The following is a 16,632-nucleotide window of genomic DNA, read 5'->3' on the forward strand; positions in this document are numbered from 1 at the left end:
AAAGCAAGTATTTTAAGAGGTGGCCCAGTTTCCCAAAGCCTGCATCCAAAATGAGGGACAGCTTTGCTATCAAAGATTTTCTTAAGAGCCTGATTAGGAATTGGCTCTGGTCGTACTTCCCATGCCTCTCCACACAGAAGCAAAGAGCAATCACTTTTGTTTGGCCAAAACTTCAGTTGGCTTCTGTAGCAGAGAAGCTCTGTTCTCACGTTGGACTATACAAATATCTTCATCCCTAGGCAGCTCCAAAATAAATTGAATAATATTTATAAATCATACATCGTTTATTTTAAAGCAGTGGTTTCTTTTTTTTTTTTTTAAAGCAGTGGTTTCTAGAATATATTCAGGATGTTTGGAAGGTTTCTATGGTGGAAGTACTCATAAGTTAGGACACTGAAGGAATAAACCTGGAAAGCTCTGTTCTTCCAAGTTGCACAACAACATTCATTAGATATTTATTAGCTGTAGCACCCGATGACAAACAACAGTCCAAAATCATTTCAACCTGAAAGATAATGTAGCCACTATATTATACTCCTAAGAAGAGGTATGCTTTTCCAACTTGACTACAAAATCTTGCTGATTCTAGGTTAAGACTAGAATAGATCATGAGGCTTTTTGCCAGCAGTACCTGTCCAAAGGAAGCTGGCTCATCAAGCCATTCCCTAATATGTAGACAAGCTAAGATCGCACATATGTAACCTTGACACTCTATTTCTCTCTATGAGTGGATAGCATGCCCAATACATGATCTAATTGCTGACATTATACCATTTTATCTTTTGTTTTCCTCTTCCAGATTCGCATGGCATTTTTGCCCTACTTTCTGCCCCCGAGGGTTCTTGTACTCTCTGGCTTCTGGTTGAGTTCAACCAGTTGGAAGCCGCCAGCAGGATACAAGAGTGAAGGACAGGACTGACGTTAGGGTACTTTCAGATGTGCAACTGCTGCCCACCTTAAGGCCAGCAGCAGCACAGAAGACTCCCCCCTCCACGGAGTGGAAAGAGACAGCAGCCTAGAGCCATTCTCAAAAAAAAACATCCTTCCCCTGGTCTGAGGAACCAATGTGTTTTTTCTAGCCTTTCCAAGCTAGCAGTAACAGCCACAGGCAGACAATGTAGACAATATGCTACGGCTTTTTTCCTTGCAACTATTGGGTTTGCTTCATCGATTTTGAAGATTTGTTATTAGCTGCATAGATATTTACGATTGTTCTGTCCTTTTGATGAAATAATCCCTTTATCATTATGATAATAGTAATATGGTAGAGAAAATGTTAATACTCTGCTCTGAAATCTACATTGGTAGAAATATAGCCACCCAGCTTTCTTTGTGTTAGTGTTAGTGTGGTATATTTTTTCCAATCACCTAATTTTTCATCTTTTTCTCTCTTTCTATTTGAAGTACATTTCTTTTAGGCAGCAAATACATAGCTGTATCTTGCTTTTTTTATACATCTAACAATCTTTGCCCTTTAGTGGACCACATTTAATGTGGTTATTGAAATGATTAAGTTTAAATCTATAATTTTTTCATTTGTTTTCTATTTGTATCATTTGTGTTTTGTTCACTTTTCAATGCCTTGTTTTGTATTAATGGAGTGCTTTTTTCTGATTTCATTATATCTTCTTTGTGATATATTAACTAATATTCTTTTTGATAAATTTAGGGACTGCTTTAGAGTTTAATTTAACACAATCTACATTGAAGTTATATACCATCTCACATATGCTTCAAGAATGTTACAATAGTACACTTTCAATTCTCCTCTCCTGAGCTTTATGCTATTATTTTCATAACTGTAGTTTTAATGTTATAAACCCCATACTACCTCCTTATTATTTTTGTTTAAACAGTTCATTCTCTTTTTTATTTGGAATAACTTACATACCATGAACTTCACTCTCTTAAAGTATAGAACTAAATGGTTTTTAGTATATTCACAAAGCTGCGCAATCATCACTCATTCCAGGACATCATCATCCCCCCAAGAAAAAAACCCATACCCTTTAGCAGTGACTCCCTATCCTCCCCGCCCACATCCTCTACTTCTCCCTCCTTCTCCAGCCCCAGGAAACCAGTAATCTACTTTCTGTCCCTAAAGATTTGCAAACTCTGAATAAATTGATGGTTGCCAGAGGGGTGGGAGAGTTAGGGGGGATGGGGAAAATGGGTGAAAGGGAGTAGGAGGTACAGGCTTCCAGTTATGGAATGAGTAAGTCGTGGGAATAAAAGGTACAGCATAGGGAATATAGTCAATGGTATTATAACAGCATTATGTGGTGACAAATGGTAGCCACACTTGTGGTGAGCACAGCATAACTTAGAGTTGTTGAACCACTATGTTGTACACCTGAAACTAATATAAAGTTACATGTCAACTATACTTCAATGAAAATAAAATAAAATAAATATTTACCTTCTCTGGACAATTCATAGAAATGGAATCCTATAGTATATGGCCCTTTGTGCCTATTTTTTCACTTACCATAATGTTTTCAAGGCTCATTCATGCTGTGGCATGTGTCAATACTTCATTCCTTAATTTTTTTTAAGTTGAGGCAAAATTCACATACCATAAAGCTAACAATTTTAAAGCAAACAAATTAAGTGGCATTTAATACATTCACAATGTGTGCAGCCACCACCTCTATCTGGTTCCAAAACATTTTCTCTCTTTTTAAAAAAGATTTTATTTATTCATTCATGAGAGACACAGAGACTTAGGCAGAGGGAGAAGCAGGCTCCCTGCAGGGAGCCGGATGTAGGACTCAATCCCCAGACCTGTGATCAGCCCTGAGCCAAAGGCAGGCACTCAACTGCTGAGCCACCCAGGCATCCCAGTTCCAAAACATTTTCATACGCATTGAGCGATCACTTCCCACTCCCCAAAGTCCCTGGCAGCCACTAATCTACTTTCTGTCTTGATGGATTTACTTATTCTGGATGTTCATATAAATGGAATCATACAATATGTATTGGCCTTTTTTTTTTTTTTTTTTTGGTCTGGGTTCTTTTTTAATTTAAATTCAATTAGCCAACATATAGTACATCATTAGTCTGGCTACTTTCATTTGGCATTGTGTTTTCAAGATTCAACTACATTATACCACATATGAGTACTTCAGTCCTTTTTATGTTTAATAATAATTTATTGCATGGATATACCATGTTTTGTTTACCTATTGATCTATTGACATTTGGGCCATTTCCATCTTTTGGTGATTGTGAATCATGCTGTTATGAACATTCATGCATGAGTATTTGAATTCCTGTTTTCAGTTCTTTTGAGTATATACCTAGGAGTACATTTGCTTGGTCATATAGTAAGTCTATGTTTAATTTATCGAAGAATTTGTCAGACTGTATTCCAACAGCAGACTCACCATTTACATTCCCACCAGTGAAGTACAGATGTTCTAATTTTTCCATATCCCTTCCGAAACTTATTTTTCCATTTTTAAATTATAACTACCCAGTGTATGTGAAGTGGTCTCATTGTGGTTTTGATTTTAATTTCCCTAATGATTAATGATACTGAATATTTTTTTGTGTGCTTGCTGGCCACTTGTATATCTTCTTTAGAGAAATGTCTATTCAGATACTTTGCCAATTTTAAATTGTTATTTTTCACTTAATTATTGAAATGTAAGTGTGCTTTATATATTCTGAATATTAGTCCCTTATCAGATGTATGATTTCCAAATATGTTCTCCCATTCTGAGGCTTGTCATATTAATTTCTTGATGTTGTCCTTTAAAACATTGTAATTTTGGTGGAATTCCATTTATCTATTTTTCCTTTCGTTGTTCTTCCTGTTGTTGTCATATCTAAGAAACCATTGCCTAAACCAAGGTCATGAAGATTTGCCCCTGTTTTCTTCTAGGATCTTTATAGTTGTAGCTCTTACATTTAATTCTTTAACTCACTCAAATTAATGTTTGTACATGGTTTGAGGGGAGGATCCAACTTTATTGTTTTGCATGTAACTATCCAGTTGTTCCAGAACCATTTGTTGAAAAGACTATTCTTTTCTCCCATTGAATTGTTTTGGCATCCTTTGAAAAATCAATTGACCATAGATATATGGTCTTATTTCTGGACTCTCAATTCTATTCCACTGATCTATTTGTCTGTCTCTATGACAGTACCACACAGTCTTGATTACTGTAATTTTTCAGTAAGTTTTGAGATTGTCAAGAGTGAGTCTTTCAGCTTTGTTCTTTTTCATGATTGGCTATTCATATTTCATGATTGGATTGTTTGTTTCTTGGATGTTGAGTTCTTTGTAGATCTTGGATACTAGCCCTGTATCTCATATGTCATTTGCAAATATCCTCTCCCATTCTGTAGGTTGTCTTTTAGTTTTGTTGGCTGTTTCTTTTGCTGTGCAGAAGTGTTTTGTCCTGATTAAGTCCCAATAGTTCATTTTTGCTTTTGTTTTCCTTGCCTTCATAGATGTATCTTGCAAGAAGTTGCTGTGGCCAAGTTCAAAAACGGTATTGCCTGTGTTCTCCTCTAGGATTTTGATGGATTCTTGTCTCACATTTAGATCTTCCACCCATTTTGAGTTTGACATCGTGTATGGTGTAAGAGAATGGTCTAGTTTCAATCTTCTGCACGTGGCTGTCCAATTTTCCCAACACCATTTATTGAAGAGATTGTCCTTTTTTCCAGTGGATATTCTTTCCTGCTTTGTTGAAAATGAGTTGACCATAGAGTTGAGGGCCCATTTCTGGGTTCTCTATTCTGTTCCATCGATCTATGTGTCTCTTTTTGTGCCAGTACCACACTGTCTTGATGACCACAGCTTTGTAGTACAACTTGAAATCCGATATTGTGATGCCTCCGCCATTGGTTTTCTTTTTCAATATTCCCCTGGATATTTGGGGTCTTTTCTGATGCCACACAAATCTTAAGATGATTTGTTCCAACTCTGTGAAGAAAGTCCATTCTATTTTGATAGGCATTGCATTAAATGTGTAAATTGCTCTGGGTAGCATAGACATTTTCACAATATTAATTCTTCCAAACCTTGAGCATGGAATATTTTTCCATCTCTTTGTGTCTTCCTCAATTTCTTTCAGAAGTGTTCTGTAGCTCTTAGGGTATAGATCCTTTACCTCTTTGGTTAGGTTTATTCCTAGGTATCTTATGCTTTGGGATGAAATTGTAAATGGGATTGACTCCTTAATTTCTCTTTCTTCAGTTTCATTGTGAGTGTATAGAAATGCCACTGATTTCTGGGCATTGATTTTTGTATCCTGCGACGCTACCTAATTGCTGTATGAGTTCTAACAATCTTGGGGTGGAGTCTTTGGATTTTCTTTTTTTTTTTTTTTTTTTTTTTTTAATTTTTTTATTATTTATTTATGATAGTCATACAGAGAGAGAGAGAGAGGCAGAGACACAGGCAGAGGGAGAAGCAGGCTCCATGCACCGGGAGCCTGATGTGGGACTCGATCCCGGGTCTCCAGGATCGCGCCCTGGGCCAAAGGCAGGCGCCAAACCGCTGCGCCACCCAGGGATCCCTGGATTTTCTAAGTACAGTATCGTCTCATCTGCAAAAAGCGAGAGTTTACCTTCTTTTTTGCCAATTTGAATGCCTTTTATTTCTTTTTTTTGCCTGATTGGTGAGGCTAGGACTTCCAGTACTATGGTGAATAGCAGTGGTGAGAGTGGACATCCCTGTCGTGTTCCTGATCTTAGGGGAAAGGCTCCCAGTGTTTCCCCATTGAGAATGATATTTGCTGTGAGCTTTTCGTAGATGGCTTTTAAGATGCTGAGGAATGTTCCCTCTATCCCTACACTCTGAAGGTTTTTTTTTTAACTTTTATTTATTTATGATAGTCACGAGAGAGAGAGAGAGGCAGAGACATAGGCAGAGGGAGAAGCAGGCTCCATGCACCGGGAGCCCGATGTGGGATTCGATCCCGAGTCTCCAGGATCGCGCCCTAGGCAAAAGGCAGGCACCAAACAGCTGTGCCACCCAGGGAACCCCTCTGAAGAGTTTTGATCAGGAATGAATGCTGTATTTTGTGAAATGATTTCTCTGCATCTATTGAGAGGATCATATGGTTCTTGGTTTTTCTCTTGTTGATATGATCTATCACGTTGATTGCTTTATGAGTGTTGAACCAGCCTTGCATCCCAGGGATAAGTTCCACTTGTTCATGGTGAATAATCTTCTTAATGTACTGTTAGATGCTATTGGCTAGTATTTTGTTGAGAATTTTTGCATCTGTGTTCATCAGGGATATTGGTCTATAATTCTCCTTTTTGGTGGGGTCTTTGTCTGGTTTTGGAATTAAGGTGATGCTGACCTCATGGAACGAGTTTGGCAGTATTCCATCCCTTTCTATCTTTCTGAACGGCTTTAGTAGAATAAGTATGGTTTCTTCTTGAAATGTTTGATAGAATTATTCTGGGAAGCCATCTGGCCCTGGACTTTTTTGTCTTGGGAGGTTTTTGATGACTGCTCCAATTTCCTCCCTGGTTATGGCCTGTTCAGGTTTTCTATTTCTTCCTGTTCTAGGTTTGGTAGTTTGTGATTTTCCAGAAATGCGTCCATTTCTTCTAGATTGCCTAATTTATTGGTATATAGCTGCTCATGATATGTTTTTAAAATTGTTTATATTTCCTTGGTATTGGTGGTGATGTCTCCTTTTTCACTCATGATTTTATTAATTTGAGTCTTTGCTCGTTTGTTTTTAATAAGGCTGGCTAATGGTTTATCTATCTTATTAATTCTTTCAAAGAACTAACTCCTGGTTTTGTTGATCTTCTACAATTCTTCTGGTCTCTATTTCATTGAGTTCTGCTCCAATCTTGATTAACTCTCTTCTTCTGCTGTATGTAGGCTTTATTCGCTGTTCTTTCTCCAGTTCCTTTAGGTGCAAGGTTAGCTAATGCATTTGAGTTTTTTCCAAATTTTTTGAGGGATGCATTTATTGCTATGTATTTCCCTCTTAAGACTGCTTTTGCTGTATCCCAAAGATTTTGAAAGGTTGTATCTTCATTTTCATTAGTTTCCATGAATCTTTTTAATTCTTCTCTAATTTCCTGGTTAATCCACTCATCTTTTAGCAGGATGGTCTTTAACACCCACATGTTTGAGTTTCTTCCCAATTTCTTCTTGTGATTGAGTTCAAGTTTCAAAGCATTATGGTCTGAAAATATGCAGGGTACAATCCCAATCTTTTGGTATCGGTTGAGACCTGATTTGTGACCCAGTATGTAGTCTATTCTAGAGAAAGTTCCAGGTGCACTTGAAAAGAATGTGTATTCAGTTGCGTTTGGATATAAATTCTGTAAATATCTGTGAAATCCATCTTGTCCAGTGTATCATTTAAAGCTCTTGTTTCTTTGGAGATGTTGTGCTCAGGATATCTGTTATTTGCAGAAAGTGCTGTGTTGAAGTCTCCCAGTATTAGTGTATTATTATCTATGTCTTTACTTTGGTTATTAATTGATTGAAATACTTGGCAGCTCCCACATTAGGGGCTTAAATATTCATTATTGTTAGGTCCTCTTGTTGGATAGATCCTTTAAGTATGATAGTGTCCCTCTTCATCTCTGACTACAGTCTTTGGGATAAACTTTAATTTATCTGATATGAAGATTGCTATCCCTGCTTTTTTTGAGGACCATTTGAATGGTAAATGGTCCTCCAACCTTTCATTTCCAGGCTGGAGGTGTCTTTACGTCTAAAATGAGTCTCTTATAGACAGCAAATAGATGGGTCTTGCTTTTTTATCTTGTCTGAAACCCTGCGCCTTTTGATAGGGTCATTAAGCCCATTCACATTCAGAGTTACTATTGAAAGATACGAATTTAGTGTCATCATAATACCTATTCAGTTCCTGTTTTTGTGGATTATTTCTTTGGGCATCCTCTTTCTTTTACAGAGTCCCCATTAATATTTCTTGCAGAGCTGGTTTGGTGGTCACATATTCTTTCAGTTTCTGCCTATCTTGGAAGCTCTTTATCTCTCCTATTTTGAATGAGAGCCTTGCTGTTTAGAGTATTCTTGGCTGCATGATCTGTCTTCTCATTTAGGACCCTGAATATATCCTGCCAGCCCTTTCTGGCCTGCCAGGTCTCTGTGGAGAGTTCTACTGTTAATCTAATATTTCCTCCGATATGTTAGGGATCTCTTGTCTCTTGCTGCTTTAAGGATTTCCTCTTTATCTTTCAAATTTGCAAGTTTCACTATTAAACGTTGAGGTGTTGAACAGTTTTTATTGATTTAAGGGGGGGACCTCTGTATCTCCTGGATCTGAATGCCTGTTTCTCTCCCCAAATTAAGGAAGTTCTCAGCCATTATTTGTTCAAATATGCTTTCTGGTCCTCTCTCCTCTTGGCACCCTCTGGAACCCCAATTAAACATAGATTTTTCATTCTGAGGCTGTTATTTATTTCCTTTAACCTTTTCTCATGGTGTTTTATTTTTTTTTTATTTTTTATTTTTCTAATTTTTATTTATTTATGATAGTCACAGAGAGAGAGAGAGAGAGAGGCAGAGACACAGGCAGAGGGAGAAGCAGGCTCCATGCACTGGGAGCCCGATGTGGGATTCGATCCTGGGTTCCAGGATCGCGCCCTAGGCCAAAGGCAGGCGCCAAACCGCTGCGCCACCCAGGGATCCCTCTCATGGTGTTTTAATTGTTTTTCTCTTTTTCCCTCAGCTTCCTTCCTTGACTTCAATTTGTCTTCTATGTCACTCACTCGTTCTTCTACCTCATTAACCCTCATTGTTAGGACCTCCGGTTTGGATTGCATCTCATTTAATTGATTTTTTTTTAAGATTTTATTTATTTATTCATGATAGTCACAGAGAGAGAGAGAGAGAGAGGCAGAGCGAGAAGCAGGCTCCATGCACCGGGAGCCCGACGTGGGACTCGATCCCGGGTCTCCAGGATCGCGCCCTGGGCCAAAGGCAGGCGCCAAACCGCTGCGCCACCCAGGGATCCCTCATTTAATTGATTTTTAATTTCGGCCTGATTAGATCTAAATTCTGCAGTCATGAAGTCTCTTTAATCCTTTATGCTTTTTTCCAGAGCCACCAGTAGCTTTATAATTGTGCTTCTGAATTGGCTTTCTGATATCAAATTGTAGTCCAAATTCTGTAACTCTGTGGCAGCAAGTACTGTTTCTGTTTCTTTTGTGGTGAGTTCTCCTTTCTAGTCAATGCAGAGTGGCTAAAAATGGGTTGTACTTGTTAGAAGCGCAAACTCTTCTCTGTAGCGTTCCACCTGTCCTCTCTTTAAAGCTCAGGTTGAATTTGTAGGCTTTCAGGATGATTTGAAAGTTATCTAGGTGTGTTGGTGGGGACAGATGACTTGGAGACCCACTCCCCTGCCATCTTGCCTCACCCCGTGAAGACTTTTTTAAAAGTAATCTCTGCACCCAATGTGGGGTTGAGCTCATGACCTGGAGTCCAAGAGTCACATGCTCTGCCCATTGACCAAGCCAGGCACCCCTTTGTGTAATCTTTTTAAAGTATTAGGTTAGATATTTATTTGGATCTTTTAGGCTTTTTAAAAATATAGGCTTTTATAGCAATATACTTTTCTCTAAACACTGCTTTAGTCATAACCCATGGGTTTTGCAGTGTTTTGGTTTTCATTTATTTTCAAGTATGTTCTAATTTACTTTGTTATGTCTTCAGTTAACCACTAGGTATTTAAGGATGTGTTATCAAATTCCACGTATTTGTGAATTTCCCAAATTTCCTGCTGCTAATTTCATTCTGATGTTGTCAGAGAACAGACTTCGTAGGACTTCAGTCCTTTAAAATTCATAAAGACTTTTTTATGGGTTAACATATGGTCTGTCCTGAATAATGTTTCAAGTGCTCTTTAGAACAACCTCTATTCTGTGTTGGGTGAAGTATTCTATAGAAGTTTATTAGATATAGTTGATTTATATAGTGTTGTTCAAGTCTTCTATTTTCTTGTTGATTTTATACCTGGTTGTTCTATTCATTATTGAAATTCGCATGTTTAAGTATCTAAATATTATTGTTGGATTGTCTATTCATCAGTTCTGTCAGATTTTGCTTCATGTATTTTGGGACTCTGATGTGATATACACACACACACACACACACACATATATATATATATATATATATATATACACATACATATTTTCATATGCTCTTATAAAATGTCTTTTTTGTTCTTATAAAATGTCTTTATATCTACTGGCAAATTTTTAAAAGATTTTATTTATTTATTTATTCATTCATTCATTCATGAGAAACACACACACAGAGAGAGAGGCAGAGACACAGGCAGAGGGAAAACCAGGCTCCATGCAGGGAGCCTGACGTGGGACTCAATCCTGGGTCCCCAGGATCAGGCCCTGGGCTAAAGGCAGTGCTAAACTGCTGAGCCACCCAGGCTGCCCTCTACTAGCAACTTTTGTCTTAAGTTAATTTTGTTTGGGGACCCCTGGGTGGCTCAGCAGTTGAGCATGTGCCTTTGGCTCAGGGCATGATCCCACTGTTCTGGAACTGAGTCCCACATTGGGCTCTCTGCATGGAGCTTGCTTCTCCCTCTGCCTGTGTCTCTGCCTCTATCTCTCTCTGTGTCTCTCATGAATAAATACATAAAATCTTTTAAAATATATTTTATTTTGTTTGATATCACTATAGCCAGTCAATCTTTCTGTAACTCATTGCATGGTGTATTTTTTCTATCCCTTTTTTTTTCTATCCCTTTACTTTCAATCTATTTGTGTCTTTGAATCTAAAGTGTATCTCTTATGTACAGCACATAGGTAGTCCATGATTTTTATATCCATTCTGCCAATCTCTTCTTTTTTGGTGGTATTGCTTAATCCACTCACACTTTTTTTTTTTTTTTTGAGAGGGAGAGAGTGGAGTGAAGGGCAGAGAGAGAAACAGAATCCTGAGCAGGCTCCAGGCCCAGTGCAGAGTCCGATGCAGGGCTCAATTTCACAACCATGAGATCATGATCTGAGGTGAAATCAAGAGTTGGATGTTTAACCATTTGAGCCATCCAGGCACCCCCGAATCCATTCACATTTAATGTAACTACTGATAATGTAGGACTTATGACGGCTAAGTTGCTCCTTGTTTTTTATATCCTATGTCTTTTTTTCCCTACATTTCTCCATTACTTCCCTCCTGTGTTAAATAGCATTTTCATTCCCTCGTCATTTTTTTTAAGTTTTTTTTTTTAGTTTTTTTTATTTATGATAGTCACAGAGAGAGAGAGAGACAGAGAGAGAGAGAGAGAGAGGCAGAGACACAGGCAGAGGGAGAAGCAGGCTCCATGCACCAGGAGTCCATTGTGGGATTCGATCCCGGGTCTCCAGGATCGCGCCCTGGGCCAAAGGCAGGCGCCAAACCGCTGCGCCACCCAGGGATCCCCATTCCCTCGTCATTTTAAAAATTATATTTATTTGGAGTTATTTTCTTCTTGTTTGCTGTGTGGTTTACAATTAAACATCTTAATTTATGACAATCCAGTTCAGATAAATGGCCACTCAATTTCAATAGTATACAAAAAGTTTGCTCCCACATAGCTCCATTGTCTGTCCATCTTTGTGCTTTTATTGCAATATAAATTACATCTTTATGTATTGCATGCCCATCAACATGGATTTATAATTATTGCGTTATGTAACTATAACTAACTTTAAATTAGGAGGAAAAAGAGTTAGAAATAAAATATACCTATGTATTCTTTTTTGTATTTACCTATACAGTTACCTATACTAATATTCTTTATTTTTTCATGTGGATTTAAGTTACTGTCCAGTGTCCTTTCATTTCAGCTGAAAGTACTCCTTTTAATATTTCTTATATTATATATATATTTCTTATATTTCTATATGATGAATCACCTCAGTTGGTCTGGTGATGTCATATTTTCTCATTCATTTTTGAAGGATAGCTCTACGAGAATAGGATACTTTGTTGATAGTTTTTTTTTTCTTTTAGCACTTTGAATATATTGTTCCAGTAATTCTAGCTTCATTGTTTTCTGATGGGAAATTGGCTAGTAATATTATAAAGGATCCCTTGTACCGGATGAATTTCTTCTGCCTTGCTGCTTTGAAGACTCTTTGTCTTTGACTTTGGACAGTTTGATTCTCATGTATCTTGGTGAGATTCTCTTTGAGCTATTTCTATTTGGAGTTCATTGAACTCGTTAGATGTGCAGAGAAATGTATTTCATCACATTTTGATACCTTTTGTTACCATTTCTTTGAATATTCTTTCTGCCCTTTTGTCTCTCACTTTTCCCAGTGAGACTCCTGTTACTATGTATATTGGTTCACTTGACCATGTTCCATAGTTCTCAGATGGCTCTGTTCATTTTTCTTCATTCTTTTTTCTTTCTATTCCGCAGACTGGATAATCTGATTTGACTAATCTTCGAGTGTGCTGTTTCTTTCTTCTGCCAGTTCAGATGAATTGTTGAGCCCCACTAGTGAATTTTTCATTTCAGTTTTTCTACTTTTTTAACTGCAGTAATTCTTATTGGCTCTTCTTCCTTTTTTGAAAGTATTTCTGTACTTTTTCTTCTTTTTCTCCTAGTTCTTTTTTAAAGACTTTATTTATTCATAGAGACACACAGAGATAGAGAGAGAGAGAGAGAGAGAGAGAGAGAGAGGCAGAGACACAGGCAGAGGGAGAAGCAGGCTCCATGCCTGGAGCCCGATGCAGGACTCGATCCCAGGACTCCAGGATCGCGCCCTGGGCCAAAGGCAGGCGCCAAACTGCTGAGCCACCCAGGGATCCTCCTAATTTTTTTTTATTGGAGTTCAGTTTGCCAACATATAGCATGACACCCAGTTTTTACTTAAATTCCAGTTAAAAACATGGAATGCCTCATGAATTTGCTTGTCATCCTTGCACAGGGGCCATGCTAATCTTCTCTGTATCATTCTAATTTTAGTATACGCACTGCCAAAGGGAGCACACATATTGGTTCTTTTTAAAATATTTTATATCTCTGTATTAACATTCACTCTTTAATGAGGCATAATTCTCATGGTTTCCTTTACCTTTAAGAAAACAGAAATTGCTGATTTAAAGTACCTGTCTACCTAAGTCCAAAGTCAAGTCTTCCTCAAGGAACTGTTACTGTTGACTACTTCTTTTCCTTTATATAGGCCATACTTTTTTGCTTCTTTGTATGTCTCATAATTTTTTTCTTGAAAATTGGAAATTTAATAATGTGAGGGCTTTGCATATCAAATGCTCCTTTAAAGGTTTTGTTGTTGTTTATTTGTTTGTTTAATGATGTTACAGTACTAAATTTATAAAAATTTGTATTTTTTATCATGTGTGGCCCCTAAAGTCTCTCCTCACTTAGTGTCCAGATAATTACTTTACAGAGATTTTCTTGAATGCCAGTAATCTCCCAGTCATCGCCGAGTGGCTCTATGAGCTCACTGGGGTACAGCTTCAACTCTTAGCCAGGCAGTTCACAACCACCTCTTAGCCTTCTTTTGCTTCTTGTCTGGAATCCTCCCAATCAGGCAGCAGTGAGAACTTTGAGTCTTCTAGGTCTTTCATGAGCATGTGCACAGCCTTGAGCATGCTCACATCACTATACCTGTTCGTTTCCTTCTAGGTCCACAAAAACATTCCAAGGGCTTTTTAAAGCCTATGGACATCACATCTTCCAGATTTTCATTTTAAGATTTTTAGTAAGCTTATTGTTTATCTCAACTGTTATCTACAGCTTGAGGCAGTTGCAATATTAAACAACTGATACGGATTGGTTTTAACAAATGCCCCCAGGGAAAAGTTTGTTGGCACTGGTACACCTCTGTGTTAGGTCAAATATAGACAAGCTTTGAAAACGTGTTAATCCCAGGAACCACCAAACAGATCAATAAGAGCAGTCATTTGCGAAGGAAGCTTTAAAGGAGCTCCTACCCTTTTCTGCCCACTCCAGTGGCTACCAAGTGGTTGGTTTTCAGTGATTGAGGGCTGTTAGTATTCCAGGCTACCGCAGAACTGGGCATGGAAAGGTAGGAATAGGGCAAGCTAAAACACCACAAAGGTCAGTTTTCTTACCAAGATTCAATTGGTTTTTGTTGGTTTTATTTTGTTTTGTTCTTGAGTCAATAGTTCCTAGATTGCTGCAAGTCTTTGGTTAACTTCCAGAGTTCTAAAAAGTTGATTCTGACCATTTTTGTTAGTCTTGTCTTCGGTTTTTTTAGGGGAAAGAATTTTCAGAGGTCCTGATGTTCCCACTGATGTCCTCAAGTGTCCTTTAAAGACATATAAATAATAAGAAAAATAGTTTATACATTTACTCATATAGTTTCCTTTTTAATTCCTTCATTCTTCTGTGTAGATCTCTATTTCAATCTTTAATTTTCCAAGCACTAGAAACTTCCTTTCTTTATTTTATTTTATTTTTTTTAGAAACTTCCTTTCTTTAAAGAGCAGTCGGCTGGCACCGAATTCCTTCAGTTGTTATATATCTGAAAAAGTCTTATTTCACCATGGGATTTTTAAAAACAAGATTTTATGTATTTATTCATGAGAGACACAGAATGAGAGGCAGAGTCATAGACAGAGGGAGAAGCAGGCTTCATGCAGGGAGCCTGATGCAGAACTCGATCCTGGGACCCCAGGATCATGACCTGAGCCAAAGGCAGACTCTCAAACACTGAGCCACCCAGAAATCCCTCACCATGGATTTTGACAGCTGTTTTCACTGGGATTAGAATTCTGCATAGACTTTTTAAAAATACTATCAGAACTGTAAAGATGTTGCTCAAATGTTTCTCACTTGCATGATTTCTAATGAGAAAGCTGCTGTCATCTTTGTTCCTTGACATATAATGTGATCACGATGTGTTTTGGTGTAGTTTCTTTGTGTTTCTTGGGTTTTATATTTATTAAGGCTCTTGGACCTGTGGATTTATAGTTTTCACCAAATTTGAAAAAAAATTTGTCCCTTATTATTTACTTTTTTTTGTTTTCAAATATTTTATTTACTTATTCATGAGAAACAGAGAGAGAGGTAGAGACACAGGCAGAGGGAGAAGCAGGCTCCATGCAGGGAGCCCGACGTGGGACTCGATCCCGGGGCTCCAGGATCGCACCCTGGGCCAAAGGCAGTGCTAAACCACTGAGCCATCCGGGCTGCCCTGTCCCTTATTATTTAAAGTATTTTTCTGATCTTCGCCTTCCACCACCATCCCTGCATGGACTTAACTCACGTATAGTAACACATTTGAAATTGTCCCACAGTTCACTAATACCCTGTTAATTTTTTTGTTACTTCTCTTCCTTGTCTTATTTTGAATTGGCTTTATTGCTATGACTTCAAGTTGAACAATCTTTTCTTCTACAATATCTTATTTGCCATTCATCCTATCCAGTGTGCTTTTTCATCTCCAAAATTATTATTTTAATGTTTAGCAGTTCCATTTGTGTCATTTATATATATTCCCTTTCTCTAATTAACTTTTTAATATAAGTTATAAAAACTATGTCTACTAATTGTATCATCTGAGTTACTTCTGGATAGATTCCCATTAATTTTACTCTTCATTATGGGTCATATTTCTGTTTTTTTTTTTGCATGCCTACTAATTTTTTATTTGGTTCCAGATATTGTGATTATAGCTTGTTGAATGTTGGATATTTTGTAATCTTATAAACATTCTTTAGTTTTTTTTATCCTAGAACACAGTTGAATTATTCAAAAGCTGTTCCTTTCAAATCTTGTTTGTAAGATTCCTTAGGTAAGTCTGAGTATTGCTCAGTTTAGGACTTATTTTCCCCAATACTGAGGCAAGATCCTTCTGAGTATTCTATCCAGTATCCCATAAATCTTGAGGTTTTTCATTCTGGATGATAGGAACATGTCCTACTTTTGCACCTGTGTGTAAGTACCAAGCACTGTTACCTCTAATCCTTTCAGGTGGTTTTTTCAATGGCCTCTGATAATTCCCTCCTAGGTTTGGTGTGATCAGTATTCTGCTGAATGCTCAGGGAGGACCCTCTCTACATCTCTAGAGTTCTCTGTGAAGATCCTTCCTCTATGGGATTACAGCTCATTAATTCTAGCTATCTCGGCCTCCTTGTACCTAGAGGTCCATTTCTTTCATTCAGGGGATTGGCTTAGATTTCCCAGCCTGCACCGTGGCCTGAAATTGTACTCAGGGTAGTAAATGTTTGGTGTCTTGAAAACCCTTGTTTCATATTTTGAAGGGTCGTTATTTTGTGGGGTTTTTTTTTTCAGATGGGAGAATAAATCTGGTCTATCTTGGCCAAAAGTGGAAGTCTTATATCTCATTTGTAATAATGATTTGGTGCCAGCTCCAGGTATATATTCACTATAATAGTACATCAAAATCATTCTAGAGGATTTTGTTTACTATGTGGTACATAAGGCTTTCAATGTGGGGTCTTCTGATATGTCTTTTGTAATATGGCCATTTGTGTTGGGATAAGTTGGTCTTTCGTCTCAGTTGTGATTTAGAAATTGGACTTTCGGATAAGATTTTTTTCTCATTAATTCTGGCAAGATAAAGTATTACTTTATCATAAGTAGGGAAAGTAGAAAATTGGTTTAAATTTCTAGATCCACAAAGCAAAATATCATGAGCACCATTGGTGTAATG

The 16,632-nt window shown here is 37.6% G+C and overlaps 1 non-coding gene across 1 annotated transcript; it reads right to left on the bottom strand.

The window, feature by feature from the left end:
- Window positions 1-12,852: 12,852 nt before the first annotated feature.
- On the bottom strand, window positions 12,853-12,959 carry LOC112649572 (U6 spliceosomal RNA). Its single transcript, XR_003129633.1, has one exon. It is a non-coding gene; the product is annotated as a U6 spliceosomal RNA (small nuclear RNA).
- Window positions 12,960-16,632: the final 3,673 nt, after the last annotated feature.

The sequence above is a fragment of the Canis lupus genome, chromosome X, assembly GCF_003254725.2.
Source record: "Canis lupus dingo isolate Sandy chromosome X, ASM325472v2, whole genome shotgun sequence".
NCBI lineage: Eukaryota > Metazoa > Chordata > Mammalia > Carnivora > Canidae > Canis > Canis lupus.